We start from the raw sequence: 13,941 nt of genomic DNA on the forward strand, positions 1-13,941 counted from the left end.
TGGATGTTTTTAGGAACAGATTTTATGATCTCAATCCTTGCATCTCATATTTAGAGAAGCACTAAATCCCTTCATGGTGACATCAGATCCTCATGACTAACAAAAGCCTTCTGTAAATTGAGTGCTTCATGGTATTGAACTCCCCCTTCACCAAAACCTTATATATTGACCTTCCCCCACTGCCACTTTGGAGCAGTCTCTCAGAGCTCTCTGAGATGCTGCCTCCTGGGCTGCAGTCCTCATTTTGCCCCAAATAAAACTTAACTCACAACTCTCAAGTTGTACATCTTTCTTAGTTGACAGCTTAATTCTTAATTTTGGCCTATTACACTGGCAAAAATGTAAATATCCATTGTTAGGAGGGTACAAAGTGTATAAGAGGGTATACTCTCATACACAATGGAAATGCTCACTCAAAGCCTTTAAAAAGGTGTGGAAAATGAAGTATTTCCTGCTATATCAGTGGACAAGACATATCATAGCTATTGCAATTCCAGCCCTCCAAATGTGAATTTCTGAGCCATGCCAACAAGCAGCATCACTCCCTACAAGAGGAACTTAGGGATGTCACAGTCATCAGTGGTTTATAGCCCTCCGGTGTGACCTAAGGAAATTCATGAAGAGAAGAATGTATCTGTAAAAATGCAGGGTACTGGTCATGTAGGCGAGATGCAGGTGAAAGGAATGACTTCAATAATCCCAGACTCTTGCATCTTCCCATACAGGCAAGAACCCTAAATTTCTTAACTTGATATCTAGTTTTCCTTACTCAACAATAATCTTTGATGTTCAGACTGCCTGTCCGCTTTGTTGCAAACTTGTATATAGACTGACTCCCTCTCCTGCCTCTGGGAAGCAGTCCCTCAGTGCTATTGAGATGCTGTCTCCTGGGGGTCCTAAACATTCCCACCAAATAAAGCATTTCTCACCTTTCAGGTTGTGACTAATTTTTTAGTTGACAGGTGCATATGGTCCAACTAAGTAATTTCATTTGTAGTGGTGTGGGTGGGTTAGTCGCTCAGTCGTGTCCGATTCTTTGTGACCCCAAGAACTGTAGGCTGTCAGGCTCCTCTATCCATGGGATTCCCCAGGCAAGAATACTAGAGTGGATTGCCGTTCCATTCTCCAGAGGATCTTCCTGACCTAGGGAATGAACCCAGGTCTCCTGCATTGCAGGCAGATTATTTACCATCTGAGCTACAGGGAAGATCTCATTTGTAGTAGGGATTTGAAAATTTACCTAATACTCCCTAGTATGAAACACAAATGCAGCCCTTTGGTTTTATATAACTGATCTCATTTCCTCTAAAGCAACTATCTTGGTGGAAAGTGAGAGAAAACTACATTTGTCCGCTCCACCAAATCACAGTTTAATTAAATAACGTAACCTGTCCATTTAGACCCTCAGTCTATCCAGCTAACTTCTCAATATCTCAGCTTTTCTCTCTTCTATTCCACTCCAAGATAGTTTTAGGTATATAGGTGATGGGAGGGTTTACATATCCTTATGGTGGTAGGGAAAATGCTCTTCGGAGTTCATGTCTGTTACAATCCCATTTTAGTTATTAACAAAAAGGGCAAGTGTGTTAAAGAAAAAAGTCTGGAAAGGTATACTGAAAAGTCCTATCTTTGAATTATCTCTGGGAGGTGGGATTGCCCTGGGCTACTACACTCTTTTACATTTATGCATTAGTTCAATTTTATAAGAAGCATGAATTAATCAGAAAAAAGAATAATGATGTTTTAATTCCAGTAAAAAACAAATAAGTACAACAAAGGATGTTAAGTTGGAAATTTTTATTGACATGCTAAGATATGATAGTTACTGATCGTCAAAGTAAGGTATGAGTGGACCACAAAAATGCAGATCTTCAAAGGAAATTTTCAAAATCTGGTTACCTGTCTCTTGATCTCTTACCTAGGGAATCCCCTCCCCGCTCAGAGAGAAGATAAGAAGAGTCAGAAGAAGGGAAGGTTTCAGGGGGGAGGTTTTGGGGGTAGGATATCTTTGGGAAAAATCTAAGGAGTCACCTGCTCCCTCGCCTCAAGTCTAGTGAGAGAGGTCTCAAGAGGACTGACCACTGCGGGAGTTTGACATGGCCTCTGTCACAGGGCACATGCTCTGGTCAGGTGCTGGCTGGCTCTGCAAACTTAAGCAGGCTTGGTAAGAAGAAGCGGATCTGGGCGCGAACTGCTCTACATTCTGAGTGCAGATCAAAGGAGACTAGAATCCTGGGGGCCAGATGAGGAAGAGGCAGAGGCAAGGTCCACCCCCAGTGAAGCCCGAACAAGAGGGTGACCTATGAGGAACAAAGAGACTTAGCTGTTAGGGACCAAGAGCAGATGCTAAGGCGTGGGCTGTGGGAAGCAGAGGAACAGGAGAGGGAGCTGGGTCTGAGAAACCCAGCCTGGGAGTCTCCCAGGACCCCAGGAAAGCCCCTAGGAGTCAGGTTTAAACATCTGCCAGGGATCTATGGAGCCCTAGGTGTAGAACCTATGAAGCCATTCTCCCAGGAAATTTCCTATCCCCCTTCGCTCTGGTCCTTTTCCCACTTCAACCTTAAAGGTCAGAAGCAGCAGCAAGATAAGGAGGAGGAGAGTAAGAAAGAGAAGAAACGGAACACAATCCTCCCTGAGGCTGCAGACCGCCCACCTTCCATCGGCCCTAGCTTTGGGGAAGTGAGAGAGAACTCTTATCTTTGAATGAGGATTTAAATACTAAGTAATTAAGTCTTTACTTGTGACCCTTGGACTTTTAACTAAGGGTGCCCAGAAAAATTTATAAGCTTGATGGGATTTTTACAGGTGCCCAGGAAAAGACCATCCTAAACCCTCACTAAAGCCATGGAAGGGATGGACTTGGAGGCTCTTATGCTAAGTAAACTAAGACAGAGAAAGACAAACACTGTATGATATCACTTATATGTGAAAGTACAAAATACCACAAACCAGTAAATCAAAGAAGAAACAGACTTACAGATATAGAGAGGATGAGGGAGGTGGGAGGGGAGACCGGGATGGGGAATACATGTAAATCCATGGCTAATTCATTTCAATGTATGACAAAAACCACTGCATGTTGTAAAGTAATTAGCCTCCAACTAATAAAAATAAATGAAAAAAAAAAAAAGATATAGAGAGGAAACTAGTGATTACCAGTGGGGAGAGGGAAAGAGAGAGGAGCAAGACAGAGTGAGGGGATTAAGAGGTATAATCTTCTATGTATTATGTATAATAAGCTACAAGAATATATAGTACAATATTTTGTATATTATAATTTTATTTCCAATATTTTATAATAACCATAAATGGAATATAGCCTTAAAAAACTGTGAGTCACTATGTTTTACACCTGAAACATAAAATATTATATATCAACTATACCTCAATTTTTAAAAAGGCAATGGAAGACAAAAATAAAGTGGCTTTGATGAATACAACCCACAAGCTCTGTGTGTTCAGCATACTGGTTATAAAAGATTCTTTTCTTAGAAACCACTCTGCCTTGAGTTCCTAGATATACTGAAACAGTGCCATTCAGATATCAGCAAGAGTCCCTCATTCTTTGGAGGTCTGGGTAATTCAATAGCTTGGAAACATTTGAGCTTATCCAATAATTTCTCTTCATTCCTAGAAACTTACTCACCTGAGGTGCCTCTTATTTCTGTGTCTGTTTTGCCTTCTGCTCTTTCCTCTCATCAGCCTGGATGCAGAAACAGCATCTCTTAGCATTCCCTATGTAGAAGAATCTCCTCACACAAAGAGTAGTTGTGAGTAGTGGAGACTTAACGGAAGTTTTCCCATCTCTTCAAAGTGGAAGTGTTTGATGATCAAGGAGGTTTCTTTAGGTAAAGTTCAGTTGAGTTCCACAACATTTATGGAGTGACTGCTGTTACCAGGTACTGTGATAAATGCTGGATACACAGAGTAAGTGATAGTCTCTATCCTCAAGATACTTACAGTCTAGCTGGACAGAGAATGTAAGAAACACAGTAAAGGCCTGGCAGAGCCCATGTCACCACGGCAACACACAGTGGTAGTGGGGAGTACAGTCTGATATCAGGATGGGGGGAGTCAAGGAAGGTTTCCCTCTGTGATAAAACACAAGAGTAACAAAGTAGCGGATTGGAAAGAGAATCAAACAAAAATTTGAGAACAAAGAAATATAATAAGTGTTTAAAAACTCAAGGGTTGGGTCTGACAACAGTTTGGACACATGGGAAGAAAGAATCAATGAATCAGAAAACTTGGTAGAGGAAACTACCTAGAATGAAGACAAGACAACAGGGCAGAAAACACAAAAGTGAACATAATAGACACAGAATACAGAAAGAAGGTCTTATTTATATCTAGTTGGTATAAGTCTACTTGGAGCTGAGAATGAGCAGGGACAATTTTGAAGATAATTAAGAATTTTCCAGAACTGATGAAAGATGTCAAGCTCAGACTCAAAAAAAAAAGAAAAAACCCCAAGAAAAGTTAATAAAACAGATCTATTCTTGGCACATTAAATCTGCAAAAAACAAAACAAAAAATTAAAGATAAGCAGAGGAGAACAAAAGATTATTTCCAAAGAAGCAACAGTCAGAGAGTTGTGCAACAGCAAGAATGGAAACCAGAGAACAATGAACTGTCTTATCAGTGCTAAAAGAAAACGGCTAGTCCAAAATTCTACATCCAGCTAAAAGGTCCTTTAAGAATAAACATGAGCAGACATTTTTAGACAAATAAAAACTGAGTGGTTTACCCACTATTAGAAATACTGTATTAATTTTCTATTTTTGCATAACAAGTTACTATAACCTTAGCAGCTTAAAACAACATCCACTTATTATCTCACAGTTTTGTTGAGGAGAAGTCCAGGCAAGGATCAAATAGGTTCTCTATTCAGAATATCACATGGCTGAAATCAAAGTGTTGGCCAAGGCTAGGGTCTCATCTGAGGCTCAAGGTCCTCTACCTGGACCTTGTAGTTGAAAGCAGAAATGAGGTCTAAAAAAAAGTCCAAGATTTGAAAGTATACAAATCATATTTTCTGATATAATGCAATTACACTAGGAAACAATTCAAAAAACTCGACATTTATTTGGATATTAAGAAGGGCTTTTAAATAACACATAGGTTAAATAAGGTATCACAAAGAAAATTAGAATAATATTCATGGGATACAGCTGATAAAGGGAAATTTGTAGTCTTAAATGCATATATTAGAAAATAACAAAGGTTAAAATTAATGATCTAAGATTCTATTTCAAAAAGTTATTTTAGTTATTTTCTATTCTAGAAAATAAAATATTGTATACTATACTATTACAAAGATTTACTGCCTATCTCTGGGCATTGGCATCAAGTTTAGCTGTGTTTTCTGTACCAGTCAATAAAATGTTTACAGAAGTGTGATATGTCACAGCTAGGCAGAAGTTTTACAGTTTACCACACTGTCTCTTTTCCCTTTGTCATAAAGATTGTCAATGCTCTAGACAGTGACTGCTCTGGTAGCTTGAGTCACACAGTGAAAACAATGTGGAAAAGAACCCAGCCAATCTGGATGGAACAGGTAGCATGAATGAGAAATAAACTATGTTGCTTGAAAGTCCTGAGATTTTTGAGTAATTGTTAATGCAGCCTAGCATTCCTGGTGGCTAAAGAATGGTGGTAAAGGACACTTGGGTTCGATCCTTGGGTTGGGAAGATCCCCCGGAGAAGGAAAGGGCAACCCATTCCAGTATTCTTGCCTCAGAAATCCCACATACAGAAGAGCCTGGCAGGCTACAGTCCACGGGGTGGCAAAAGTGTCGGACAAGACTTAGTGACTAAACAACAACTGGTGGGTAGGGCTGACGTCCCTCCCCAGGACGGCAGCACCTGGGCAGGGAATCTGCACAAGGCAGGCTGGGAGGGAGCATGGGAGGGCACCACCACTGCAGTCCTACCGGATGACACAAAGCTACCAAAAAGAAGCAGGAGCCGCGGGGGAGACCAGGGGAAGAACAGATGCGGATGACGGGGGAGAGGCATGTGCACGGAGGGAGGAGCTGGGGTCTAGACCGTGAAGTGGGCGGGTGGGGCCAGGAGACACCCAGAGCCCTCACCTCCCAGGCATGGGAAAACGTCAGATTTCTAGGATTCTAAAAATAACATAACAGAGGGGAGGGGGAATTACATAAAACTAGTCAAAGAGTGTAAGTTTTCAGTTATAAATAAGTACTAGGGATGTAATGTAATGGCGGATTACAATCCATGGGGTCGCAAAAGAGTCGGACACGACTGAGCGACTAAACAATAAGGGATGTAATGTACAATATGATAAAACAGTTAACACTGTTGTATGCTATATACGAAAGTTGTTGAGAGTAAATCCTAAGAACTATCAAAAGGAAAAAAGTATTTTTTTCTTTTTCTTTTATATCTCTATAAGATGATAGATGATCATTAAACTTTGATGTCAAATCATCATGCTATATGCTTTAACTTTATACAGTGCTGTATTTCAGTTATATCTCAATAAAACTGGAAAATAAAATAAAAACACATAATTACTAACTGCCTAACATGCACAAACACAAGAATTCATGGTTTTGAAACTTGCCTTTCTATGGTCTCTTTCCCTTACCTAATAATCACCCCCTAGATTTTATGGCAGCTATAAAGGGAAAGACTGACCATGCAGGTCAGCCTCTGGCAGAATTCATGTCAACATTCTAGGAGGGCTGGTTGGGCTGGCCAGTTCACAGCACTGATAATTAAGACATGAGTTACATCACGGACTGGAAACGCTATGAGCCAATAATTATGGTCGTAAGTAAAAGTTGGATTCTGAATATGAGGATTTGGGCTACAACTACAGAAAATTGGGAAGGCAGTTGTCATTCTGTTCTACATCACATATCCTGAGATCTGGGTGGATTAAGGGACTGTTGACTCAAATTTAGTCTATTTTGTCTCCTACCAATTAGGAACCCTTTTTAAGAATCCTTTGATTACCAGGCCATATTTGAAAGTTTTTTTCTCCTTGGTGGATATCTACCTTATCACTAATTAGCCAACTATTTGTCTATATCCACCCTAGTCATTTATTGTTGTGCATCTAAAATAATAAAGTTAATGGTGAAGAAGACAAGCGTGGGTCCCAATAAGTCCATCCCTAAGCCAGCCCAGGGAAAAATTTTGTCTCAGGACACTGATCAACACCTTATGAGAACTTCATTCAGACTTGTTTTGTCTGTGAGAGTTTGGATCAACAGAGCTCTCCGCACACCTTTCACCTGCTGAGAGATGTAAATTCATCAGAGTTGCAATTGGATAAGGTCGAGCTGTGAGGTCAAGGGCCCCAAGCTACAGGATGCACAAGCAACTCTCCAGGGACATTCCCAGGCTGTCATGGGGGTTCTCTTAGTGTAAACTTCAGTCCATGTCTTCCCCAGGCCCAACTTCCGCTTCTTACTGGTATTTATGCTATTGCCCAAATTTGTGCACTTATCTTTCTAAATAGCATCATTTTACCAAGGATGCTTCAGAATTACACAGTGACCACTACAAGAACTTTGGACATGAACAAAGTTACCCACTTGATAAGTGTCTTTGAAGGAAAAGGGAACACAATAGAAACATCCAATGGTCTTTTTTTTTTATTAGCATGAGGAAGAATCAAAAAAAAAAAAATTGAATTCTAAAATCGCCTCCTTAACAGATTCCTTGGCCAAAGCAAAAGAAAAATCTGAACAACTTAAAACCATCTGTCTTTTAGATCTCTCACAAATCACAATTCAAACACACTATTCCTCTTCCTCTATCCTACATTCTTCCACCTCCTACTGCCCCATCTCTCCCTCTGACCCACTCTTCTTCCCTCCTAGCCCAACAGATACCCCAAACCTTGCGTGCATGTGTGCTCACTCAGCTGCATCTGATTCTTTGCGACCTATGGACTGTAACCCACCAGGCTCCTCTGTCCATGGGATTCTCTAGGCAAGACTTCTGGAGTGGGTTGTCATGCCCTCCTTCAGGGGATCTTTCTGACCCAGGGATCGAACACGCATTATGTTGCCTGCATTGGCAGGTGGGTTCTTTACCACTCCAGAAGTTCTTTACCACTAGCACTACCATGGAAGTCCAACCCTATCCTTACTTACCTCTTCAAGGTAAACCTTCTTCAGCACAGAGAAAACTGCTGCTGCTGCTAAGTTGCTTCAGTCGTGTCCGACTCTGTGTGACCCCATAGATAGCAGCCCACCAGGCTCCCCGTCCCTGGGATTCTCCAGGCAAGAACACTGGAGTGGGTTGCCATTTCCTTCTCCAGTGCATGAAAGTGAAAAGTGAAAGTGAAGTTGCTCAGCTGTGCCTGACTGTTAGTGACCCCGTGGACTGCAGCCTACCAGGCCCCTCCATCCATGGGATTTTCCAGGCAAGAGCACTAGAGTGGGTTGCCATTGCCTTTTCCGACAGAGAAAACTGCTAATAGTGAATTTTAAGCTCTGGTTCCATTCTCAGCTGAAAGCCATTGTCTAAGATTTTCCAAGGCCTAGACAAGATAAAGAGAACAGTGAAGAGAAATTCAGATTAGTTTGAGGGACATATAATCCAGGGTGACCAGATATATACCAATTAGTTCATATGTTGCAAAAAGTTCAGTGAAAAGGTCAGAACTTCCAATGATGACTTAAAAGACCTTGACTTGAACAGGAAACCAAAGGGACTTAGAAACACCGCAGATGTGGGTCAAGGTCTTTTGGAAGCTATCCTCTGTCTTTTCTGTGAAAATAGTGTGTGCTCTGATTCAGTTCTTCAAGCCAAAAAAAAGAGAAGTCTGATGGAGACTTTAGGGATAGGTTCTTTAAAATGTAGCATCAGGGTTCAGTAGTAGATCTTGAAGCAGATGCGACCCTGGCTCTCCCTCTCATCTTTTTGTAAATTGCCTCAAAGGAGAAATAGGGGGTTTAATATGCAAGCAAAAAGTAGGGTGGGAAATAGGCCCATGGCCAGATCTCCAAAACCCTGGAAGAGCTCTATTTAAAAGAGCCCTAGAACTAACAGACTAAAGGGAAAATAAAATAAAAAATAAATAAAGGGAAAAGAAAAAAAAAAACTATCAATGGAGGTGTTCAGTTTCCCATTCTACCTGCAAACCCACAAGGAAACACTGGTCTAAAAATTAAAAGACAATCTTACAATTTTGACTGATATCATCACAATAACAGCAATCTTAAATCTGAGCACTATTGTATAGATCTTCCTCAACTTATAAAGGGGTTATATTCCAATAAACCCATTGTAAGTTGAAAATATCATTAGGTCAAAAATGCATTTTGTAAACCTACCATCATAGCTTAGCCTTGCTGCCCTTAAACAAGCTCAGAATTTACATTAGATTGTGGTTTGGCAAAATTACCTAACACAAAGCCTATTTTATAATAAAGTTTTGAGTATCTCTCATAACTTATTGAATACTGAAAATGAAAAACAGAATGGTTGTCCAGGTATAGAATGGTTGTAAGTGTATTGGCTATCTCCCCTTGTGATCACGCGGCTGCTGGGAGCTGCCACTTGCTGCCCTGCCCAGCATCACTAGTGAGGATCTTGCTGCATTTTGCTAGCCTGGTAAAAAGATCAAAATTCAAAATTTGAAGTGTGGATTCCACCAAATAGGTATCACTTTCCTACCATCTTAAAGGTGGAAGAAGTTGCATCATCATAAGCCAGGGACCTGCTGGAACAACCCTCTCCTTGGATTCAACAAACTATGTGGTCATGAATCTATCTGATAATTCTCACCACACCTTCCCTAGGCCCCAGCACTTAACCATCACCCTGTACTTTTAACCAAGGAATATTCTTTTCTCCTTTGTGACATTATACTCATTAACTTAATAGCAAGGGATTTACTGTGTGAATGGAATTGCTCTCCACATTAAATGCTCTCCTGATGGCCTCTTCCTTTCAGTCCCCGAGGACCTCCCTGTTCATAATGAGGTCCTGGCTAATGTGAATATTGATTTACCAGTACTTTTGGTGGTAAACCAAGCATAGATGGCAGTTCTCTTGTGGGCACACAACTCCACTTACATTCTACTGGAACTAAATGCATGGTGTTCAGTTCAGACTGACCCACCTAAACGTCTAGGTGGGCAAATTTGCCCAACAACCTTTAAAACAAGGCACTAAGGAAGGAATAAAACTAATAATCAAAGGCCACAAAGAGAAAGGAGTCTTCATACTTCATCCCAGACTTTGTAACACTCCTATTTCCCCAGTCAAAAAACCCAGTGGGCAAGAGCATAGATTCACTTATTAATAGTTCCCTGGGGCCATAAATATTAATGTCACTCTCCACTTCCCTTTAGAACCAAACTCAAATACTGTTTCATCCTCAAGGTCTAAGGTGACTGGGGGTATCGTACAACTGTGGAACACTGTTGTGCTTTCCTTGGTGTGCCTTTAAGTTAGAAGTTAATACCTGTCTTTTCCAAGTAAAATCAACATACCTGGTCTGGTATGCATGTTTCTGAGGTGCCCTCCTACTTTTCACAAATCCTCGACCAGGACCTCTGGAGCTTTAACTTGCCCTGCGATCCTATTCTTGGCCAATATGTAGAAAATCTTTCTTGTTCCAAAGATGAGGCTGGCTCTGAGGCTGATGCATCTGTGTACTCTTTTAGCTCAGAGAGGACATATAGGTTCCTGAGAGAAGTTAACAATTTGTTAAAGGACAGTGCACGACCTAAGATAGGATTTATCCCATGAGGTAAATCTCTTACTCCAGACAACCAGCTGTGCAAAAGCTTCCCAGCAAACTAAGAGATAATTATGAGGATTCTTGAGATGAATCCTCATAATGGCATCACTGACTCGATGGACATGAGTTTGAGTAAGCTCTGGAAGTTGGTGATGGACAGGGAAGCCTGGCGTGCTGGAGTCCATGGGGTTGCAGAGATGGACACGACTGAGTGATTGAATTGAACTGAGTCTCACTGGCCACTGTGGGCTGTGTGTTCCCAAGTTTTCTTACAACTCCCACATCATTATTTGACTTACCCAAGTTCCTGGTAATCAAGTCTTTTCTCTGAGAAAAAACATAAACTTATTTTTTTAGTTCAAATGAACTGTTCAAAAGCCTCTTACTTTGGGCCTACTGTGTGTTAGCCTCTCAGCTATGTCCAACTCTTTGTGGGTAGCCATTCCCTTCTCTAGGTGCATCTTCCCAACCCAGGGGTCAAACCTAGGTCTCTGGCACTGCACGCAGATTCTTTACCATCTGTGCTATCAAGGAAGCCCAACTGTAAGTCAATAAGAGATCTTACTGAGAACTTAACTTCATGAGAATAAACACCAGTAGCTTAAGCTTCTCTGATGATCCAGTGGCAAGAGCGTCCCACTCTGTTCAGGGGCAGCAGCTAAAGGAACAGTCTCCTACTGGCTTGGCTTTAAGAGTCTCCTTTAAACCAGACGGTCCCTTGTGCTGTACCATCTCTGTTGCTCCCTGAAAATACACATTTCTCATTAAGTTGATTTACCTCCTGTGAACTTCCTTCCCTTCTCTGAGATTCTGCAAAGATGGTCTAGGCAGTACTCTCCCTCTGGTAAGCAATGAACTCAGCCTCCTTCATCTGAGGAGGAAAATACCTTGCTGAAAATACCTCTTCTACCTTATTTCCTTTTCCTTTCTACCTTGCTGAAGGTATTTTGGCAGCATTTCTGAGCTGGCAATGACAGCATTCTTCATCAGAATGTGTCTTAAACTCTCACCTGGGAGATCCCAGATTATTAAAAATAAATTAAAAACAACCTCTACACTTGTATTTGCCACGGATTTTGTCAAATGTTACTCATTGGACCATGGTTATTCTTTGTTCTTGTTCCTACAGCCTCTTACTCCCCTAAAAGACAGTGGTGACTAGTGGGCTGGGGTCTTGACTCTTCTGGAAAACAGCTCTAAGGGGGTCCAGCATGTGTTTGTGTTTGTTAAGCTTTCACCATCCTGCTGTGTTCCTCCTGCCAGTGCCCCAGGCCCACACAAATATCGGTGCTCCTGTCAAAGAACATGTTAGTTGCTCAGTCGTATCTGACTCTTTGTGACCCCGTGGACTGCAGCCTGCCAGGCGCCTCTGTCCATGGGATTCTCCAGGCAAGAGTACTGGAGTGGGTTGCCATGCCCTCCTCCAGGGGATCTTCCCAACCTAGGGACGGAACCCAGGTCTCCTGAATCAAAGACAGATTCTTTACCATCTGAGCCACCAGGAAAGCCCAAATAACAGTTTGACCCCAACATGATCTGAATATGCAATCAACAGGCAGCAATACCGCCTCAGATAGTTCCCTGGAGTCCAGCAACTTGGGGGTCAGGCATAGCAAAGGATTGGAGAGACAAGAGGGAGGAGAGGTTTTCCTTATTTTGTTAGGATTCCTCTTATCAACTCTGCTTTTCTTTGGCTGCCCGAGGGCTGACTCTGGGGCAAATCACAGGGTGTCCTCAGGCCGCCTCCATCCGAAGGACACACGCAGCTCTCTCCAAGTGACATCCGGTTCTGGTGACCAGCAAGGGCAGCCAAAGGGTAACCTAAAGGAGTCGGTGTCAATTGAGCAAACTGCCAAAGCCACCCCCATTTTCCTTCATCTATCTCCTCGTCTCTAGGAGCTCAGGTCAGCCTAGAGCAGCCGAGGTGAGGAATTCTGCCTCACAAGCAAGGAATGGAGCTGCATGTGGGACCTAGAGAAGAGGACATCCAGGGTTTCCCAGACGGCTCAGGTGGTGAAGAAAATGCCTGCAGTGCAGGAGACCCGCGTTCAACCCCTGGGTCGGGAAGATCCCCTGGAGAAAGGAATGGCTATCTACCCCAGTATTGTTGCCTGGAGAATTCCATGGATAGAGGAGTCTGGTGGGCTACAGTCCATGAGGTTTCAAAGAGTCGGACACGACGGACCCACTAACACCGAAGAGGATATCGGCAGGGACGGGGGCGCAGGGAGGCCGCCTTCAACAGACGCCCCCTTGTGGCTGCAGAGACAAAGGGTCCAGGAGTCTGAGCTCCACTTCACAAAAACTTCCCACGGGTTACAGTTGTCCAGACGCACGAAGTAGTGTCTCCTGACACTGAAAGTGGTCAAGCTCACTCCCAGGGTTACGTATCAGGCAGGGGCTGGGGAAGAAGGGGTGAACCTTCTAGCTCTTAGGGGTCTATACTCAAAAGCTTGCTCTGACCCTCCGGTCTTCTGGAATCTTCGGTCTGTGCCATGCACTGTCACTTAAATAGTTCTGTTTTGACGCTTTGGTCTTGCGTGATGGCCCCCATCGCCACCCTGGGCTGTACCCGATGCGGGGCCACCATAAACGGTTCTCAAAGGGTCTGCCTCCCCCGCCTCCCCCGCCTGCCTTGTAATCCTTTGAACTTCTTAGTACCCACAGCACAGGGCTAAGTCCTGTTAAGAGCTCGGTACAGCTTTGATCAAAGTAGTCTTTATACACTAGAATTAAAAAATAAGTAAATACCAAGTTGGAGAAACGGCTTAAAACGTCTAAGAAATCCAGGGCAACAGGATTCTGCAGAGGACAAGGCCTGCCAGCTGGGGTGGGGAGAGACAGATTGGAAAGAGGAACTCCACTCTGATGAAAGAACATACAAATCTTTCGCAGGGGAGGCATTAGCAGGTTCTCCCGAGCGCCCCGGGGATGGCGCGCAAGAGTCGCGCGGCCCAGCAGGGCGGGAACCGGGCGGCTGCCGGTGGCTCCCCAGGGAGGCTCCTTCTCCGAGTTGGGAGCTACCGGCCGGCCGGCCTCTCCCCGGATTTGTGACGTGCCGGGGCAGCGGTGGTGACGGGGCCACCACACAAAGCAGGGTCGTCGGGGCGGAGGTCTCCCAGGCCAAGAGCCCCAATGGGATGGGGAGGGGGTGGGGAGCGAGGCGCCCCCGGGCGCCGGGGCTCCGCGCGGTATTAAAGTGAGCGCCG

General features: G+C 43.3%; 1 long non-coding RNA gene across 1 annotated transcript; it reads right to left on the bottom strand.

The window, feature by feature from the left end:
* Positions 1-1,782: 1,782 nt before the first annotated feature.
* LOC110126489 (uncharacterized) lies at positions 1,783-13,475 on the bottom strand. The gene is made up of 2 exons (XR_002310449.2): positions 10,482-13,475; positions 1,783-9,594 (listed from the first exon to the last, which is right to left on the bottom strand). It is a non-coding gene; the product is annotated as an uncharacterized lncRNA (long non-coding RNA).
* Between the last annotated feature and the right edge of the window lie 466 nt (positions 13,476-13,941).

The sequence above is a fragment of the Odocoileus virginianus genome, chromosome 2 (assembly GCF_023699985.2).
Source record: "Odocoileus virginianus isolate 20LAN1187 ecotype Illinois chromosome 2, Ovbor_1.2, whole genome shotgun sequence".
NCBI lineage: Eukaryota > Metazoa > Chordata > Mammalia > Artiodactyla > Cervidae > Odocoileus > Odocoileus virginianus.